A 19,935-nucleotide genomic window follows, 5' to 3' on the forward strand; every position below is an offset into this window, starting at 1 on the left:
TGCAGCTACGGGCCCACCTCCGACTCCATGATACGCGACCAGATCGTTTTCGGTGTTCAGTCGGACCCCCTACTTCAGCAGCTCCTCAAAGTAAAGCAACTCACCCTAGCGACCGCCATCGAGACCTGTGTCCTACATGAAAATGCCACCAGTCGGTACTCCCATATACAAGCAGCTGAAACGGCGCGGCAAGGTCCCCACAAGGCGAAACGGGTCCAAGTGATTGAACACCTCCAGGGGAGGTGTAAATACTGTAGGGCCAGTAGGACGGCCTTCCAGACCTTCCCGTGTAAATAACTTGTAAATAATTGTAAATAATTGTCTGTAAATATGTGTATTGCATGTAAAGGCACTGAAGGGTACCGCTATAACCTCTACCACTGTAAAAGCAAGGCCACCACCTCCACCGGACTCTTTTTTTAAATAGGGGGTGAATGTGGTAGGCTATATTAGGGGTAACGCGGTACCTAGGTGGGATGTACCTTATACTGTAGTATGAGTGGTGGAACCTGCCTGCTGGTTCCGCCCTGCAGGTGGAGCATAAGAGTCTGTGTTTCACCCACAGCAGTCATTCTGTACCGGAGCTGCTGGGGTAACTACTTGTTCATTAAAGCCTTCAATTGGACTACAATCTCGCTTCAGTAGTGATTGATCGTGCATCAACCCGCTCACGAGGTAGCTGATGACGCCAACATGGAGACCAGAAATAACTGCTGAGACTTGTGATAACAAGGTCATGCATCAACGCATGTGCTGGTCAAAGAGGCGACTGGATTGTTTAAGAGGCTGTGCTGTTGACTGGACAAATCTGGGGTAGCCCTCAATAGAGCTGACAGAAGGTGTCCCACATCATAGTGGTCTGCTTAATTCTGCACAACCTGTCATTGCAGTGGAGCGAACAGCTGGACCAGGAGGAGATGGAAGAGCGCCACATCTCCTCAGCATGAGGAGGATGTCGAGGAGGGCAGTAAGGGCAACAGCAGGGGAGGAGGAAGGACATTGGGCCATGACCAGTGCCCGCATGGGGTGCAGGACTAGGGGTGGCCCCCTGCCTGCATGGGGTGCAGGACTATGCACCCCTCCCCCCCCCCCCCCCCCCCATCCTCTCGGTTTGGTGATGACTAGGACTAGGATGGGAAGATCTCTCCCACCATGGGGTCTGACATCCATTCACTACTGTGGTGCCTGTGGGAGGTTATCATGCTGGTGGCTACATTCATGGACAGGGCTCTGAAGCAAATAGCCAGACACTAGAGGAGAATGATGATAGCTTGCAGTGACTACAGGGCAATGCTCCTCTTATCCTCTGCGATATATCCGACTCCTGCCTGACCAGAGTGCTGAACATGATCGGCCAATGAACGGGATTCTCTTAGGGCCCAGAGTTGCTGAATGACACATCTCAGCAGCGTCTGCCTCCTCCGAGGTCAGGGTCCCGGTGTTTTTCTCAACCAACTGGTGAGGTGGGAAGATTCTCTATACGTTTACAGCCCTTGGCATCCTCATAACTAGAGAATACTGGCTGACGTGAGAGTCCTGAACCTTGATGTTGGGGGGTGAGGGGTGAATCTTCTATTTGTGATGATGTATGGGTGCGCAGTGGGGAGGGGTTGCTGGCATGGCTTTACTGTGTCATCAGTGTGGGAGGGACATAACGCTGTCATTCTCACACTGCACAGCAAGTGCCGAGATTGCATGGGGGTTTGCGAGAGCATGGCACCACATCGTGCAGGACCTGTATGTAAGTGATTTTTAATGCAGGTACGCTATTACAATGGTGACTTATCTCTATTAGTGACGAGGTTCACCAGTGCCCACTAGGTTCCAACTGTTTCGTACTTTTCCTCACCCTCCCGCTACATCTAGGTGCATCCCCAGGATCCACAGTTGAGGTTGAGGCAGCCTGCCGACTTCCATGCCCTGTTGCCTGAGATGACCTTGGCAGGTGTCTGCTTGGGGGGGGGGGGGGGGGGGGCGGGGGGCTGAAACTTGAGGGCCTGGCCCTTCCTTGGGGTTGCAAGGGTGTTGCAGTGATGCCATTCTCGGTGTCCGGGGCTGGACGTGTGTCGCTCACAGTGAGGGCGGTGTCATATTGATGGACATTCCAGGATCTCCTGGGTAGAAGGTCCTGGGCTGCACTCCAGCTGATCCTCTTCCCTTCGGGTGCCTGTCAGCCCCTGTGCTCCTTCATGCTGGAATGAGATCTAGAAGCCCCGCCATCCTCTGGCACTGATACTCGTGGATTTTCACCAGTGCCTGCACCATGCAGTTGAAGCCCTGAACCATGGAGCTCATGCCCTCAGCCATGAAGGTCATGAGCTGAACCATGTAGCGGACATCCCCCGGTATTGAATAGACATCCTACGCCAAGGTCTCCTTTGCGGATGCTACCCTTGCGGTGTTGACCACATTGCATTGGAGTGAAGTTCCATCTCCTCAGATAGAAGGTGATGGGACTTCTCCAGTCAGCCTTGAAGTCTGAGCATGGATACTGTTCTCCCTTCCTGATTATGCAGCTCCAGCAGATCTGAGATGACCGAACCCAGGGTCATGTCATCAACCTGGGGCACAGCAGAGTCCTGGACTCCGGCAACCCTCTTGAGTGCCATGTCCCTGGGACATTCCTGCCTCCACCTGCTGTGGATCCTCAGCTGTGAGGTGCTCAGAATCCTGCCTAATAGTTAATCTCACTGAGGTGCAAGTATATGCGCTGGTGGAGGGTGAGGATGACAGCTGTGACTCCTCCTCGATGCTTGTCTCTGAGATGTCTCCATCAGAGCTGCTTGGGTCTGTGGTCTCCAGAGGGTGAGAATGATCCGGGGTAGTCGACTGGTTGACCTACAATAGAAATGCGATGGCATTAGTGCATCACAGAGGCAGACTGATAGGGAAAATTCACTCACATGAGGCTTGCACCGTGACTGCATGTTTTGAGGGTTTTCACTTTTGTCTGGTTCCTCCATCTCGCCCTCTGCACAAGTGTGGTCCGGCTGCTTACCAGCCAGCTCAAGGGCTCTCCCTTCAAAGGCCGTTAAACTTCTCAGCTTGGGTATGATTCCGGCAGGCTGTGACCACTCATGCCAATTGTGCTCAAGTTTGTCCTGCAATTACACCAATGGGGAGAGTGTGGACAGGAGTCCTACCCAGTCAAATGGTGATGAAGTCTGGCATGTGTGGGAGCTGAGTGGGAGTCACCAACATCATCTGGGAGACTGGCCGAGATTGCGAGTGCTAGCCCGGTCCATAAGAGGACAGGCTGAGAAGTCTGGCTTGCATGGGCAGTGAGTGGGACAGGGCATGTGAGGATCAGTTTACCTACTGGTGGGAACATAGGGAGTTAGGGTGGGGAGTTGAGGAAGGCGCCATGACAAGTGTTGGGAACTCCTAAGGTGGCTGGGAGAGAGATCCCATGGAGGTGTGTTGGGTGTGTGAAGGGGTGTGGCAGAAGGCATGAGGAGGCAGACTTACCCTGGCTGTGTGAAGAAAGTCATTCATTTTCTTCCGACACTGCAGCCTGTCGTCTAATGGAGCGAGCTAGCACTCACGATCTCATCCAGTCTCCCAGATGAGGTTGGTGCCTTTGCTGGCTTGTCCTCTGCACAATTGCAAGTTGAGGATGTCACGCCTCGGCATGACACCTTCCAGATGTTTGGTTAGGGCTCCCTCTGTGAAATATGGTGCTTTCTTCCTGGCACCACCCCTCGCCCCCAACCCCGCCTCCTGCACCCCCGACAACTGGATTTGGGACAAGCGCTGGAGAAGCGTTTAAAAGGAGCGCCCCTCTGATGGCCGAGATTACATTTTCCCGGGATGCCGAATCGGAGACAAACCACCAAAAGCACAGTGTTAATCAGGTGGAGAAAACATTTGTTAAAGAGGCTGAATGTGCTGCTATGTTTCCTGCCGGTGCGACTGCAAGACAACCCCAATTTTCTTGCCTGGACTGACACTTTGAAAAATATGGGAAAATTCTGTCCAACGTATTCCCATCGATTCTGACAGGCCATTTTACGCTCAATTGAGCGTTTATTGTCAGCAGGCCGGACTTTTCTCCGTCCTTGGATGGAAGGTCCGCCTTGAAGAGTTGTTGGCTACTTAGATTAGCCGCCAGCTCTCCAGCCACTTTAGCAACAGCACTGCAGTGGCCTGAAGCAGGTTTAAATTCTCTACAGAAACAGGTATTACTTTGAAATCATCAATGAGCGGAAGACATTCTTTAGCCTGTAGAGAGAAAGATCAATACATACATCTGCTTGGTTCACATGCAGCTCTCCAACTCTGAAAACGAAACTAAACGCACCGCAGCTGCCTGCTCAAAATGAAAGTAAAAGCCAGACAGACAGCCCAACTCCACCCACACACTGACATTACTGCAGCTATTTGATAAACACACATTTCTTAAAGGTACATCCACCTGACATCTGACCAATAACATTTGATTGAATTTGTCTAGGATGAGCACAAGAGCCTTCACTTGAGATGCGATTCAAAATCTTCCTAGACACTTTAATCAAAATAAGCTTTATTCAAAGAACTTGGCTAACATTTATATAAACACACAGCAATAATTTTTATCAATTACAAACATAAAGATACCCTACAGCTACATTAATCTATGTATAACGCTTAATGCATTCCCCCTTAACTGTTCCAATTCAAAAACACACACAATGGTTGGCAATCAGTAGCTAGTGGTGTCCCTCAGGGATCAGTGGTGGGCCCACAACTGTTCACAATTTACATAGATGATTTGGAGTTGGGGACCAAGGGCAATGTGTCCAAGTTTGCAGACGACACTAAGATAAGTGTTAAAGCAAAAAGTGCAGAGGCTACTGGAAGTCTGCAGAGGGATTTGGATAGGCTAAGTGAATGGGCTAGGGTCTGGCAGATGGAATACAATGTTGACAAATGTGAGGTTATCCATTTTGGTAGGAATAACAGCAAAAGGGATTATTATTTAAATGATAAAATATTAAAACATGCTGCTGTGCAGAGAGACCTGGGTGTGCTAGTGCATGAGTCGCAAAAAGTTGGTTTTCAGGTGCAACAGGTGATTAAGAAGGCAAATGGAATTTTGTCCTTCATTGCTAGAGGGATGGAGTTTAAGACTAGGGAGGTTCTGCTGCAATTGTATAAGGTGTTAGTGAGGCCACACCTGGAGTATTGTGTTCAGTTTTGGTCTCCTTACTTGAGAAAGGACGTACTGGCACTGGAGTTTGTGCAGAGGAGATTCACTAGGTTAATCCCAGAGCTGAAGGGGTTGGATTATGAGGAGAGGTTGAGTAGACTGGGACTGTACTTGTTGGAATTTAGAAGGATGAGGGGGGATCTTATAGAAACATATAAGATTATGAAGGGAATAGATAGGATAGATGCGGGCAGGTTGTTTCCACTGGCGGGTGAAAGCAGAACTAGGGGGCATAGCCTCAAAATAAGGGGAAGTAGATTTAGGACTGAGTTTAGGAGGAACTTCTTCACCCAAAGGGTTGTGAATCTATGGAATTCCTTGCCCAGTGAAGCAGTAGAGGCTCCTTCATTAAATGTTTTTAAGTAAAGATAGATAGTTTTTTGAAGAATAAAGGGATTAAGGGTTATGGTGTTCAGGCCGGAAAGTGGAGCTGAGTCCACAAAAGATCAGCCATGATCTCATTGAATGGTGGAGCAGGCTCGAGGGGCCAGGTGGCCTCCTCCTGCTCCTAGTTCTTATGTTCTTAAGTTCTAAAAACAAACTCCCAGAAACCAAAACCCTTTTCAAGGGCGTGACACAGCACTCTGCATTCTCACTTGAATAAGATTGGCTTCCCCTGAGATTCTGACCCGTCTCAGCAGCAGGTTTAAACCCTTCTGGAAAGCAAACTATATCTTAAAAGACCCCACCAAGATGATTTTTACTGGAACAGATATTTTAAATGAAACTAGAGAGAGACAGGCCAAAACACTTCTGATCTCTGTCTGAGTCCACAGGGGCTGGTTTAGCACAGGGCTAAATAGCTGGCTTTTAAACCAGACCAAGGCAGGCCAGCAGCACGGTTCAATTCCCGTACCAGCCTCCCCGAACAGGCGCCGGAATGTGGCGACTAGGGGCTTTTCACAGTAACTTCATTTGAAGCCTACTTGTGACAATAAGCAATTTTAATTTTTAATTTCATTTTCAGCAGCCAAATCTGAAAGTGAAGCTAAGAAAAACTCACAGCCACAGCTGAGCTTCACCCCCAAAATGACATCACTGAAGCCATGTGATAAGACAAAAACATTTCTTAAAGGGACACTCACATGACACATGTCAGAGCCAAAGTCCCAGGACCACACTTCAGGTAAGAACCTGGGGATCCGGAGGCAGGAATGTAGCGGATGCCTTGGGTGGTCGGGGGTACAGACAACCTCAATGTTTGGAGAATAGCCGGTGGGTGAGGGAGAGCTCCCAGGCCCCTGCCGGGAGGGTGACCCAAATCTGAAGGGGCCTTTAGGTTGAGCTCCCTTCTTCCCACCCGAGTTTGAGATTAACTTTTTCCATTTGGTACCCTGCTCGAACTGGCGCCCCCCCAGCCTAAACATTGTGCAGCGCACCCCCCCCCCCTTCTCTCTCCCTCCCCCCCCCCCCCCCCCCCCACTGCCATACGAGAGCTGATGAGAAGGAAAAGTTGATTATACAGTCACCTTTAGCATAAAGGTCTCCCACCGCTATTCGGAAACATTCATAAACAGTTCAATGTCAATGAAGTGTAACACTGAAAATCATAGCTCTGTATCGGAATTCTTCTAGTGATGATTCTAGTGCTTCAAGTGTTTGTTTATGTACCCAACTCACTCGATGGGTAACGTGAAATATGAAGCATGTGAACTGACCTTTAAAAGGAAAATAACTTGCAAAATGCAATAGTACAACCAGAGTGCACAATATTAGATTGTGTATCTTGGAGCAACCTATAACCTTTTATAAGTGGGCCACAGAAGTAGTTAAAAGGCAGACAAGCAACAAATCCCAATTGGTGTTCAAGTAAGGAAAAGGTTAAAGAAGGACCAAGGCGAACCTTATTTTAACAAGCCAAATGATTGCTATTTTGTACAAAGTGGCTTATTCTTTCACTGTCCAAACATTATGCCTGTGATCATCTTTTGTGGGCTGAATCTTCCATGGAGTGGCAATCATCATTGGATTACCACTCCACACCTATCTTCTTCCCATGGACGGGAACTCCACATTTCTCCTCTGGACTTCTGACCAAGGCATGCTGGGAAACGTGGAGCGCAGTTGCGCCTGGTGGCCGTCAGTGTGGCGTAGGTCAGTTTGCTTATATGTCCCTTTGTTTAAATGCCACTTTGACAAGCTAGGAGAGAAGATAAGTGTGTAAGGTCAATCATCTCAGCTCCAGGACATCCCTGTAGGAGTTCCTCAAGGTATTGTCCTAAGCCCAACCAGCTTCAGCTGCTTCATCAATGACCTCGCTTCTATCATAAAGTCAGAAGTGGGGATGTTTACAGATGACTGCACAATGGTCAGCACTATTTGCGACTCCTCAGATAATGAAGCAATCCATGTTCAAATGCAGCAAGACCTGGACAATATCCAGGCTTGGGCTGACAAGTTGCAATTTACTTTTGCGCCACACAAGTGCCAGGCAATGACCATCTCCTACAAGAGAGGATCTAACCATCGCCCTTGAAATTAAATGGCATTATCTTCCACAATCAACATCCTAGGGGTTACCATTGATCAGAAACTGAACTTGACTAGCCATGTTAATACTGTGGCTAGCAAGGCAGGTCAAAGGCTAGGAATCCTACAGCGAATAACTCACCTCCTGATCTCCAAAACCTGCCTACTATCTACAAGGCACAAGTCAGGAGTGTAACGGAATACTCTTAACTTGCCTGGATGAGTGCAACTCCAACAACACTCAGAAGTTCTACACCATCCAGGACAAAGCAGTCCGCATGATTGCTCCCCCTTCCACAAACATTCAAACACTCCACCACCGATGAACAGTGACAGCCATGTGTACCATCTACAAGATGGACTGCAATAACTTGCCAAGGTTCCTTCGACAGCACCTTCCAAACCCACGCCCTCTACCATCTAGAAGGACAAGAGCATCAGACACCTGGGAACTGCATCACCTGGCTTCTCTCCAAGTCACTCACCACCCTCACTTGGAAATATATTGCCATTCCTTCACTGTCGCTGGGGCAACATCCTGGAACTCCCTTCCTAGCAGCACTGTGGGTATGTCAACACCACAGTGACTGCAGCTGTTCAAGAAGGCAGCTCACCACGACATACTGAAGGGTAACTAGGGATGAGCAATAAATGCTGGCCTAACCAGCGGCGCCACATCCTGTAATTGAATTTTTAAAAAAAATCCTTCTCACAGGTCAGCAGGCAAAACTGATGCTGGATAATTCACTTTTCCAGTAGAGTCGACTTCCACAATGAGATAGGCACACAGAGATGAATTAGACTTGTAGGTGATGGTGTGGGAATTCAAAGTTGCAGTAGAAACAGTGTAGATGGGGGCCAAGCACTCAAACCTGCACAGAGTCCATTTTCTGTGTGTGGTAATCACCACTAATGTATATATTGGAGATATAGGATGTTGCTATAGGTGCTTTACGGTACTTCAGGTACGTGGGGTAGATCTCTGCCTGCTGGTTCCGCCCAGTAGGCGGAGTATAAATATGTGTGCTCCCAGTGCAACAGCCATTTTGTCAGCTGCTGTAGGAAGCCATACATCTCAGTGTAATAAAGCCTCCATTACATCCTACTCTTGTCTGTGTAATTGTTCGTGCATCAATGTATTACACTGAGTTTTTCAGAAGATGGACCTCCGCTTCAAGCCGGATCGCCTGCAGCTGCAGCCGCAAGCAGACAACACCAAAAAGGACTTTGAACATTGGCTAACCTGTTTTGAAGCTTACATCGGGTCTGCGCCAGATGACATTCAGAAGAACAGAAGCTCCAGATCCTTTACACGCGGCTGAGCTCCAACGTCTTTCCACTTGTCCAGGACGCGCCGGCCTACACAGAGGCCATGGCGCTACTGAAGGAAAACTACGCTCAGCGGACTAACACACTTTACGCCAGGCATCTCCTCTCCACGCGGTGTCAACTTCCCGGTGAGTCGGTGGAAGATTTCTGGTGCGCCCCGCTCCCCCTAGTGAGAGACTGTGACTGTCAGGCCGTTTCGGCCACGGAACACTCGAATTTGCTGATGAGAGACGCATTTGTTATGGGCATAGGGTCCGACTACATCCGGCGGCGCCTCTTAGAGGGGGCCACGCTCGACCTCGCGGCGACCAATAAATTGGCACTTTCACTTATGGTCGCATCACGCAACATTCAGGCCTATGCCCCTGACCGCACGGCCCACGCCCCCCTGTGCATCGTGGACTCCGCACTCGGCCGCCCCATCATGGACACCATCAGCGACCGCCCTCAGCCAATCCCACGCCTCTGCCGCGCGGCAGCCAACCAACCCCGGGGAGCCCAAATGCTACTTCTGTGGCAGTCAAAACAGCGCTGCCCTGCGCGAAGCGCCCTCTGCAAGGCCTGTGGCAAGAAGGGACATTTCGCTGCAGTGTGCCAGGCCCGCTCAATCGCCGCTATTGTCCCGGCACCCCCCATGTGCAGCCAGTGGGCGCCACAATCTTCCCCTCCTAGGACCACGTGTGGCCAGTGGACGCTGCCATCTTACCCGACTCAGGACCCATGCCCGTCGGGCACCTCATCCGGCCGCTCATCGCCTGCAACCGCCAACGGCCAGCCGCATCTCACCTCGGTCACGATTGACCAGTCTCGACCACACAACCTCGCGACTGCTTCAACTGAAGTGAAGGTCAACGGGCACGAGATCTCCTGCCTGCTGGACTCTGGAGCACTGAGAGCTTCATTCATGCGGATACGGTAAGGCGCTGCTCTCTCGCGGTACACCCCGCTAACCAGAGAATCTCCCTGGCCTCCGGGTCCCACTCTGTGGCGATCCGGGAGTACTGCCTCGCCACTCTCACTGTCCAGGGCATGGAGTTCAGCGGTTTCCACCTCTACGTCCTCCCCAACCTCTGCGCTGCCTTGCTACTCGGCCTGGACTTCCAGTGCAACCTCCAGAGCCGAACCCTGAAATTCGGCGGGCCCCTACCACCCCTTACTTTGTGTGGCCTCGCGACCCTTAAGGTCAGCCCACCTTCCCTTTTTGCAAACCTATCCCCGGATTGCAAACCCGTTGCCACCAGAAGCAGACGGTAATGCGCCCAGGACTGGACCTTGATCAGGTCTGAAGTCTAGCGGCTGCTTCGGGAAGGCATCATCGAGGCCAGCAACAGTCCCTGGAGAGCCCAAGTGGTAGTGGTCAAAACTGGGGCGAAAAACAGGATGGTCGTTGACTACAGTCAGACCATCAATCGGTACACGCAGCTCGACGCGTACCCCCTCCCACGCATATCTGATATTGTCAATCAGATTGCACAGCACCGGGTCTTCTCGACAGTAGACCTGAAATCAGCCTACCACCAGCTCCCCATCCGCAAGGCGGACAGCCCATACCCTGCGTTCGAGGCAGACCACTTTCTTAGGGTTCCCTTCGGCGTCACCAACGGGGTCTCGGTCTTCCAATGGGAGATGGACCGAATGGTTGACCGGTACGGGCTGCGGGTCACTTTCCCGTACCTGGATAACGTCACCATCTGCGGCCACGACCAGCTTGACCATGATGCCAACCTTGCCAAATTTCTCCACACCGTCACTCTCCTCAACCTCATGTATAACAAGGAGAAGTGCGTGTTCAGCACGAACTGCTTAGCCACCCTCGCCTATGTGGTCCAGAACGGAGTTCTGGGGCCCGACCCCGATTGCATGCGCCCCCTCATGGAATTCCCCCTCCCCCACTGCCCCAAGGCCCTCAAACATTGCCTGGGTGTTTTTTCGTATTAGGCCCTGTGGGTCCCAAATTATTCGAACAAGGCCTGCCCATTCATTCAATCCACTGTTTTTCCTCTGACGGCCAAGGCTCACCAGGCCTTTAACGGTATCGCCAAGGCCGCGATGCACGCGGTCGACGAATCGCTCCCCTTCCAAGTCGAAAGCGATGCATCAGACGTCGCTCTGGCCGCCACCCTCAACCAGGCAGGCAGGCCCGTGGCATTCTTTTCCCGCACCCTCCATGCCTCCGAAATCCGGCACTCCTCCATCGAAAAAGAGGCCCAAGCCATCGTTGAAGCTGTGCGGCATTGGAGGCATTACCTGGCCGGCAGGAGATTCACTCTCCTCACTGACCAATGGTCGGTTGCCTTCATGTTTAATAACACACAGCGGGGCAAGATCAAAAACGATAAAATCTTGAGTTGGAGGATCGAGCTCTCCACCTACAATTACGAGATTTTGTATCACCCTGGTAAGCTCAATGAGCCCCCCGATGCCCTATCCCGAGGTACATGTGCCAGCGCACTTGTGGACCGACTCCGGACCCTGCACGACAACCTCTGTCATCCAGGGGTCACACGTTTTTACCATTTCATGAAGGCCCGCAACTTGCCCTACTCCATCAAGGAAGTCAGGGCGATCACCAGAGACTGCCAGGTCTGCGCGGCTTGTAAACTGCACTTCTACCGTCCAGACCGTGCGCGCCTGGTGAAGGCCTCCCGCCCCTTTGTACACCTCTTTGTGCACCAGCTGGTTCCACACCCCACCCCCCCCTGCCCCGGCGCCATCCTCCCTTTCCCCGGCGTACCGCACTGCAGTCCCCGCTCCGGGACAATCCTCCCCTTGCTCACACCCGGGGGTGAAGAGAATTTTGACGCGCTCCCGGAGTCGCCGAAGACCAAGCCGCCGCCGGAGTCACCACCAGCACTGCGGCGCTCTCAACGACAGATCAAGGCACCGGACCGCCTGAATTTGTAATATTATCTGTACTTTTAAAACACAACTTTCTGTATATAGTTCTCCACCACACCCGCCGGACTCATTTTTTTAGCAGGGGGTGAATGTGGTAGTCACCACTGATGTATATATTGTATATATAGGATGTTGATATAGGTTCTTTACGGTAAGGCCCCTGCACTACAGGTACAGGGATAGATCCATGCCTGCTGGTTCCGCCCAGTAGGCGGAGTATAAATATGTGTGCTCCCAGTACAGCAGCCATTTTGTCAGCTGCTGTAGGAGGCCACACATCTCAGTGTAATAAAGCCTCGATTACATCCTACTCTCGTCTTTGTGCAATTGATCGTGCATCACTGTGCTGCTGCATGCTGGATGGAAGATGGCAGACTGATTTATGGTACAGCCAGGCAGCATAACTGGTTCTCCCAGCTAAGAGAGTCATGTCACATGACTGATCCCCCTTCAATTTGGCTTTGACAAAGGGTGCAGACTGATTTGTCTGCATCCCTAAGATTGTGAATGTTCCAAACATTAAGAATTTGAATAGAAGTTTGCAGGGCTCTTTGCCCGGGCAAACTAATAGACTCCTGTTGGCCAGGCCTGGCTTATGAAATGTAGATGGCCTTTGTCTGAAGGCCCTTTGAATTTAGTCTCTGTCGTCCACAGAGGTTAATGGTGTTTATTCAGAGATAACGAGGTGCACATTTTTTGATACTGCAAGCGCAACTCTATTTATTGAGGGTCACAGCCAGACATGGCTTCAGTCACTTTAAAATGTCTTGTCCAGGTTTAAAATGTTGGCAAATTAGCTAAGGATAAATGTTGTGAGGTCTTAGTCCCGTTACACAGGGCAGCAGCCAATTTAATAGCTACAGACTGTCATGATATGCAGACATGCAGATAATGATATACAGGCAGGCACAGACAGGCAGCTAATGAACACAGAGAACAGGACATGACCAATGAGCAGGCAGGGCACTCAGGGGTGGTATCTCACTCTAAAAGGCACGAGGCACTCGCACACCGCCTCTTTCCATTGATGAACATTACAGCGTGAGTCAGGATGTATGTACAGTATCACACCTCCAGCATGTGGCTAAGAGCGAGTCTGGTTCAGTCAGACCGAGTAACCACACTTAGGTTAGCAGAGAGTCAAACTCATAGAGAACTGTGCTAATTGTGCTACTGGTTCAATAAATCAGATTGAACTAACTTCAAGGTCTGGAGTATTTTTGGTTAAAGCTGCATCCAGTTGCAGCCTGTGTTATCCCAGAGTACATAACACATCATGCTACCAGGAGACTGCTTAATCTAGGTGGTTTACCTCAGTCCGTTCTGTGATGATCAGCGAATGTATCCTGGCACCATGGAGAAGATTCAGGCTCCTCACCAGCTCAGGACCTCCGGCAATCTCAGTGCCAACTGGTGGACATTCAAGCAAAAGTTTCTGCTGTACATCGAAGCTTCAGACCTCGTGGGTGCGTCTGATGCAAGAAAGATCGCGCTTCTCCTCTCAACAGCGGGTGATCAAGCCACCGAACTCTTCAACTCTTTTCACTTCACCGAATGCCAGGACAAGACAAAGTTTCAGACCATCCTGGACCAGTTTGACAGTCACTGTGAAGTGGACACCACTGAAATCTTTGAGCGCTACATATTCAAACAGCGTCTACACGGTAAAGATGAATCTTTCAACTCCTTCTTAACTAACCTCCGCCTGCTGACGCTATCCTGTAACTTTGGTGATATGGCTGACTCCATGATCAGAGACCAAATCATTTTTGGAGTTCACTCTGATCCTCTGAGAGAGCAGCTACTGAAAATCAAGCATATGACCCTGCCAGTCGCGATTGAAACATGCACAGTACATGAGCACGCCAAAGATTGCTATACCCAGTACAAATTGGCTGAAAATGAGAAACTTGCCTCCCACGAGGCAGAGAGTGTGCAGGCCATCTCCCGGATGCAGCACCTCAGTATTGATGAAAGCGGCCATTTTGCGTGCTTTTCCCGGGGCCCCATGCATGCGCGATGCAAACGAGATAACGAAGCGGCCGACATCAGCACTGCGCATGTGCAACGACGCGCGGAGCATCAGGGCGCCGATTTCATGATGTGCTCGAACTGCGGCAAGGCCCACTTAAAGAAACACTGCCCTGCAAGAGGCAGGCGATGTTTAAACTGCGGGAAGCCTGGACACTATGCAGCCTTGTGCAGGTCTGCACCACCAGTCCGGCTTCCATCCCTCCTGTCAAGGCGGCGCCATCGTCCTCACCACCACCTCTCCGGAGGAAGACACGATCAGACGCAAGCCCCAGACACTGGACTTATGAACATTTGTTTTGTTTGCTATGTTCTGTTTCCTCACATTAGACAGCTGTCTTCACATGTAAATACGTTCACATATGCCACCGCTTGTAAATATGTTAATATATGCCATCACATGTAAGTACATTCCCATGTGCCAACAAAACATAAAACAAAGGGGAGATGCCATGATATGCAGACATGCAGATAATGATATGCAGACAGGCACAGACAGGCAGCTAATGAACACAGAGAACAGGACATGACCAATGAGCAGGCAGGACATTCAGGGGTGGTATCTCACTGTAAAAGGCATGAGGCACTCACACTCCGCCTCTTTCCACTGATGAACATCTACCGAGTGAGTCAGGGTGTATGTACAGTATCACACCTCCAGCACATGGCTAAGAGCTAGTCTGGTTCAGTCAGACAGAGTAACCACACTTAGGTTAGCACTTAGAGTCAAACTCATAGAGAACTGTGCTAACTGTGCTACTGGTTCAATGAATCAGATTGAACTAACTTCAAGGTCTGGAGTATCTTTTGGTTAAAGCTGCATCCAGTTGCAGCCTGTGTTATCCCAGAGTACACAACACATCACAGACAATACTATACTGAAATTCTTCTCAACAAAGGACTCGCTCACCTTGGACAACTGCTTCCATCAAACAGAACTCTTTTGTGCTCCATATAGACAGACTGTGGAGGGTAGAGCTTAAACAGGCTGCTGGTCTTCTGCTATGTTGTCTTATTCTCCTTCCTAAATAGTGAAGTAAGAGTAAAGTTGCCATCGTCCCAGATGACCATAGGCTGCTTTCCCCTTTGAGGGGGAGAGCTGACTGGTGGTGATTTAATCTGAGGCGAGGGACAAGGTTGAGAAGGCGGGGCCTTCATGAATAACCTCAGCCGGTACGAGAATTGAACCCGCGCTGTTGGTCTCGGTCTGCAACACGAACCAGCTGTCCAGTCAACTAAGCTAAAATGGCTGCCATTTTGCTTCATTTATAAGGATGGCAGAGAGAGGTGCAGCCAAGGGGAATCTCATACCTACCGTGAGGATGTGTGGGAGATCAACTGGTTGAGGGAGTCAAAAAACATATAAGTTGGGGAAGACAGTCACGTGATGGCGAAGTAGTTAAAAACTGAGAAAAACAGAATGAAAAAACATCTGTGAAATCTGAAATCAGCAAGACAAGAATAAAGGCTCTTCAAAGCTCTCAAACCTGTACGCTTTGGCTAGATCGGTGACTGAGGGAATACTGTCACCTGCGTTATAGTCTAGCTTTTGCAGAGTGCAGTTGTGACCGGAAAGCAAGAAATATCCAGATACAGCAACACCAGAGGACTGGCGCTTCTGTCTGAATGAGCTGCACAGGATCCAGCCAGACAGATCATTAAGGGTGCGAAAACTTTGACGACACTTGCCTCTCGCATATTAACAGCATATAAGCGGTGCAATGTGCTAAATGAGAGTTTCCTTTACTTTCTTATTTCAGGTCATTAGCCATAATCACAGTATAATAATGAAAATGCAAGGAAATTTAGGGCCCAGTCCTCGCTGCACAGCACATGAAATGAAATGAAAATCACTTATTGTCACAAGTAGGCTTCAAATGAAGTTACTCTGAAAAGTCCCTAGTCGCCACATTTTGGTGCCTGTTCAGGGAGGCTGGTAGGGAAATTGAACCCGCGCTCCTGGCCTTGTTCTGCTTTACAAGCCAGCTGTTTAGCGCACTGTGCTAAACCAGCCCCAGTGCTAAGAGAGGATAGAAAATGTAAAGGAGTTGAATTTCACTCCTGCAGACAGTAAACTGACATTTGTGGATTCCTTGCTTGCTATATGCCCCACCTGATTTTTCAGTTTTATTAAAGTTAATGGGGGTAATTTTCACTTTCGGCTTGGGCGGAAAGCTGCCAGTTACAGATCAGTCAACTGTCAAGCACCTCACCTGATCTTTGATTCCCACGGGAATGGAAAATCAGACAAGGCATCAGACAGGCAGTTGCTTGGCAACCACAACCTTATCACCCTATCTGAAAATTGAAATGATCCTTGATGAACCCTGAAACTGGACATATTAGTGTATCTTCATTCACTGTCCTTAAGTTGCAACAACATTAAAATGTAGACTAAAATGTATATTCTTAAAGCATACATATGTTTCAGTGTGACAAAGAAACGCTTGTCCTGAACCTAGGCTGATTGCTGTGTGTTAACACCATGTGTAAGGGGGACAATGTAACATGGGAACAAGCAGAAGAGGAAGTAGTGTCAATATCTCAAAATACAACATATTTAGCAAAAGCGGAACCAAGCTTGCAGATTCCTCTGTTGAGTTACATTATTAAAGCATAAAATAAACCTTAATTGCCACTTAAAAGAGCCATCAAGTCAGCAGTCAAATCATCACCTCGCCTTACGTTACTCTTTGAGATAACAAGAAGCTTAAAGTCCAGAGTTACGAAAGGTATTTTTCATGCTTTACACATTGGCTCGTACCATGAGGAACATCATAGAGCGTTGATGGGATAGAATTCAAATTAGTATTGAAGTCTTCTGTAGAATTGGTTAATCAACAAGTTTATCGGGATGAATCATAGAATCCTTAAAGAGCAGAAGGGGGCCACTCGGCCCATCGAGTGCGCACCAACCCTCCGAAAGAGCATCCGACCCACACCCCGCCCATCCCCGCAATCCTGTGTGCATTGATCATGGCTAACCCACCTAACCTGCACTGTGGGAGGAAACCAGAACATCCAGAGGAAATCCATGCAGGCACGGGGTGAATGTGCAAACTCCACACAGACAGTGACCCTAGACCAGAATTGAACCCGATTACCTAGTGCTGTGCGGCAGAAGTGCTGACCACTGTGATCCCGTGCCACCCTTGAGTGCTGCACAAACTCTCTCAGCAGGATTATTTAATATTGAGACATCTTTATTAAATTAGAATGATTGATGGCTATGACTAGAACATTATCTTCTTGTACTACAATATGTAAGTTGCTGCTGTGTTAGGGTAGCCAAGCATAATCATAAAATGTACTTTATTAACAGTCGGCAATACTCCTAGCGTATCACCTATAAAATCCCATTCTAAGTACATATTTTCTGAGATGCCTACCTCTTGAATTTGCCTCTCTCAGTGGGGTATGCTTCATCAGGTCTTTCTGCATTAGTAGATTGGACATTTTATGGAATTAATGTGTCCTATCTCAGTGATGCAAGATGATATCGACTGTCTTGTCTTTCTTGAATAGTCAAGTCTGCAGAATGCAGAGCAGAATCAATGACATTCAATGAAAAAATTACAGCCATCTTTCCCTCTTGGCTAACAAAAGAACATTTTCTAGTTTTACTTAATGGTTTGATGACCCTAAGTGCGTTATTGAGTGACTGCACATCTGAACAGGAGACACATAGTTGGAGCCTTGCATGAGTTAAAACTAGCCTACACTACTTAAAGTCAGCTTGTATCTCTTAAAGGCAAGGGGCATTTTGGCTGGAACAGGTGTCAGAAGTTATTTTACAACTGCTTCTGACTTGGAGATGTAAGGGTGACACAACATGGCGGAGAGTACTCTTCCTTCACTCTTAAACACTCTTACTTACTGCAGCCTTTGGTGCAGGCATCACAAGGGCAGCACAGTGGTTAGCACAGTTGCTTCACAGCACATGGGTCCCAGGTTCGACTCCCCGCTGGGTCACTGTCTGTGCGGAGTCTGCACGTTCTCCCCGTATCTGAGTGGGTTTCCTCCGGGTGCTCCGCTTTCCTCCCACAGTCCAAAGATGTGCAGGTTAGGTGGATTGGCCATGATAAATTGCCCTTTGTGTCCAAAAAGATTAGGAGGGGTTATTAGGTTACGGGGATAGGGTGGAGGCGTGGGCTTAAGTGGGGTGCTCTTTCCAAGGGCCAGTGCAGACTCAATGGGCCGAATGTCCTACTTCTGCACTGTAAATTCTATGACAACCCTGTCCGTCTGCCTTTCCCTTCTCAAATACCCATGTCAAATACTCAAATTGCCTGCCACCTGGCAGGCAACAGTGGAACAGCAAGGGGTGGAAGGGCAAGGAGACAGTGAGAAAGAAGAAACATTCCACCACCAGCCACCAACTCGGATGCGGACATTGCTCATATTTTAAAGGGTAGCTTAGTGGCAGAATATGCACATGTTGGGACAAAAGTAACCTGCAGCCAGGCCAGGGGACAAGGGTAGCACAGGTGCCAACTCACCAGAGGGAGAGGGGCACAGACAAGGTCTGCTGCCGAGGATTCAAATGAGCACTTTGATGGGCTGACCTACAGAAGTAGGCTGATTGGTATGCACAATGAAAAACTTGGTGAATGTAGGGGCTCAGAAGAAAATCTGCAGTCAATGTCAAGAAGCTTGGAGGAGTCCAGCACCAACTTGGCACAGGGCTTTGCACAGAGCTTGCAGCACCTAATCTACAGATTAGAGGTGGCGGCCAACACCATTAGCACGCTTGTGGAGCCAACCATATTACAGCTCTGATAGATATTGTCTCAGCTTAAATTGCAGCACTATCATAAACCACTTAATGTCTGTGTGCTGAAGTGAAATCTCAGATTGAATTCTTCGCATGGTGCCATGCAAACTTAGACTTTCTGTTTACACGCTCAGCTTGCTGCTACACATCATCATCATGCTGTCATAATAGATGCAGATATCAGGGGCTTGAAATGTCTCATCGCAGTCCAACAATCTGTCTTCCAACAAATGACTTGGTTAGCTGAGACACCACCTTGGGAGGCTAGGGGAGGGGGGGTGCGAGGGGAGGTGCGGTGGTGGTTGGCAGTTGTAGCATGGAGCATAAACATGCTGTCCTCTGGCAGAATACACATAGGAACCATAGGACTTCGGAGCAGAAGAAGACCATTCATCCCTTCAAGACTGCTCCACCATTCAATAAGATTGTGGCTGATCAGCTCCACCCCCCCCCCCCCCCCCAACCTGTCATTCCCCCGTTTATCAAAAATCTGTCCAATTCTGCCTTGAATGAATCCAGTGATTCAGCCTTCACTGCCCTCTGGAGAAAGACAAGACTTCTGCACTCTATTGACCCTCAAAGCTGTCCCCGAGTTCTAGTTTCCCTCACAAGTGGAAACATCCTCCACCTGGTATCCACCATATCAAAGTCATCTCAGGTCACCTCTCATTCTTCTGCACTCCAGTGGGTACAGGCCCGGCCTGTTCAACCCTCCTGCCCAGGAATGAGTCAAGTGAACCTTCTCTGAACTGCTTCTCAGTATTATATCTTTTTAAAATAAGGGCACCAAAACTGTGCACAGAGTCTCAGATGTGGTCTCAACATTGCCCCGCACAGCTGCAATAAAACATCCCCATTTTTATTTTCGATTCCCTTTGTAATAAATGTCAACATTTCATTTGCCTTCCGAATCATTTGCTGTAGCTGCAAACTAACTCCTTTGTGATTCATGTACCAGGACACCCAGATCCCTCAGTACCACCAAGTTCTGCAATTTCTCTCTCCATTTAAATAGCAGACAACATTCAATATGGAAGACAACATTCGCTTCTCCAATATTGTTACTCCGTAAGACTGCTGCCATCCGTGTCAAGGTGGTGGAATCCAAAGCTGAGCTTTCTTGGCCCAGGGCTGCTGGAGGTGTCAGGCACCTGCACTAGCCAGTGGAATGGCAGTGGAATGACACTGCATGGGATTCCGAGGACAGGCAAACCCACTTGGAAGACAGGGTCTAACGGGATCGCTT

The sequence above is a fragment of the Scyliorhinus torazame genome, chromosome 15 (assembly GCF_047496885.1).
Source record: "Scyliorhinus torazame isolate Kashiwa2021f chromosome 15, sScyTor2.1, whole genome shotgun sequence".
NCBI lineage: Eukaryota > Metazoa > Chordata > Chondrichthyes > Carcharhiniformes > Scyliorhinidae > Scyliorhinus > Scyliorhinus torazame.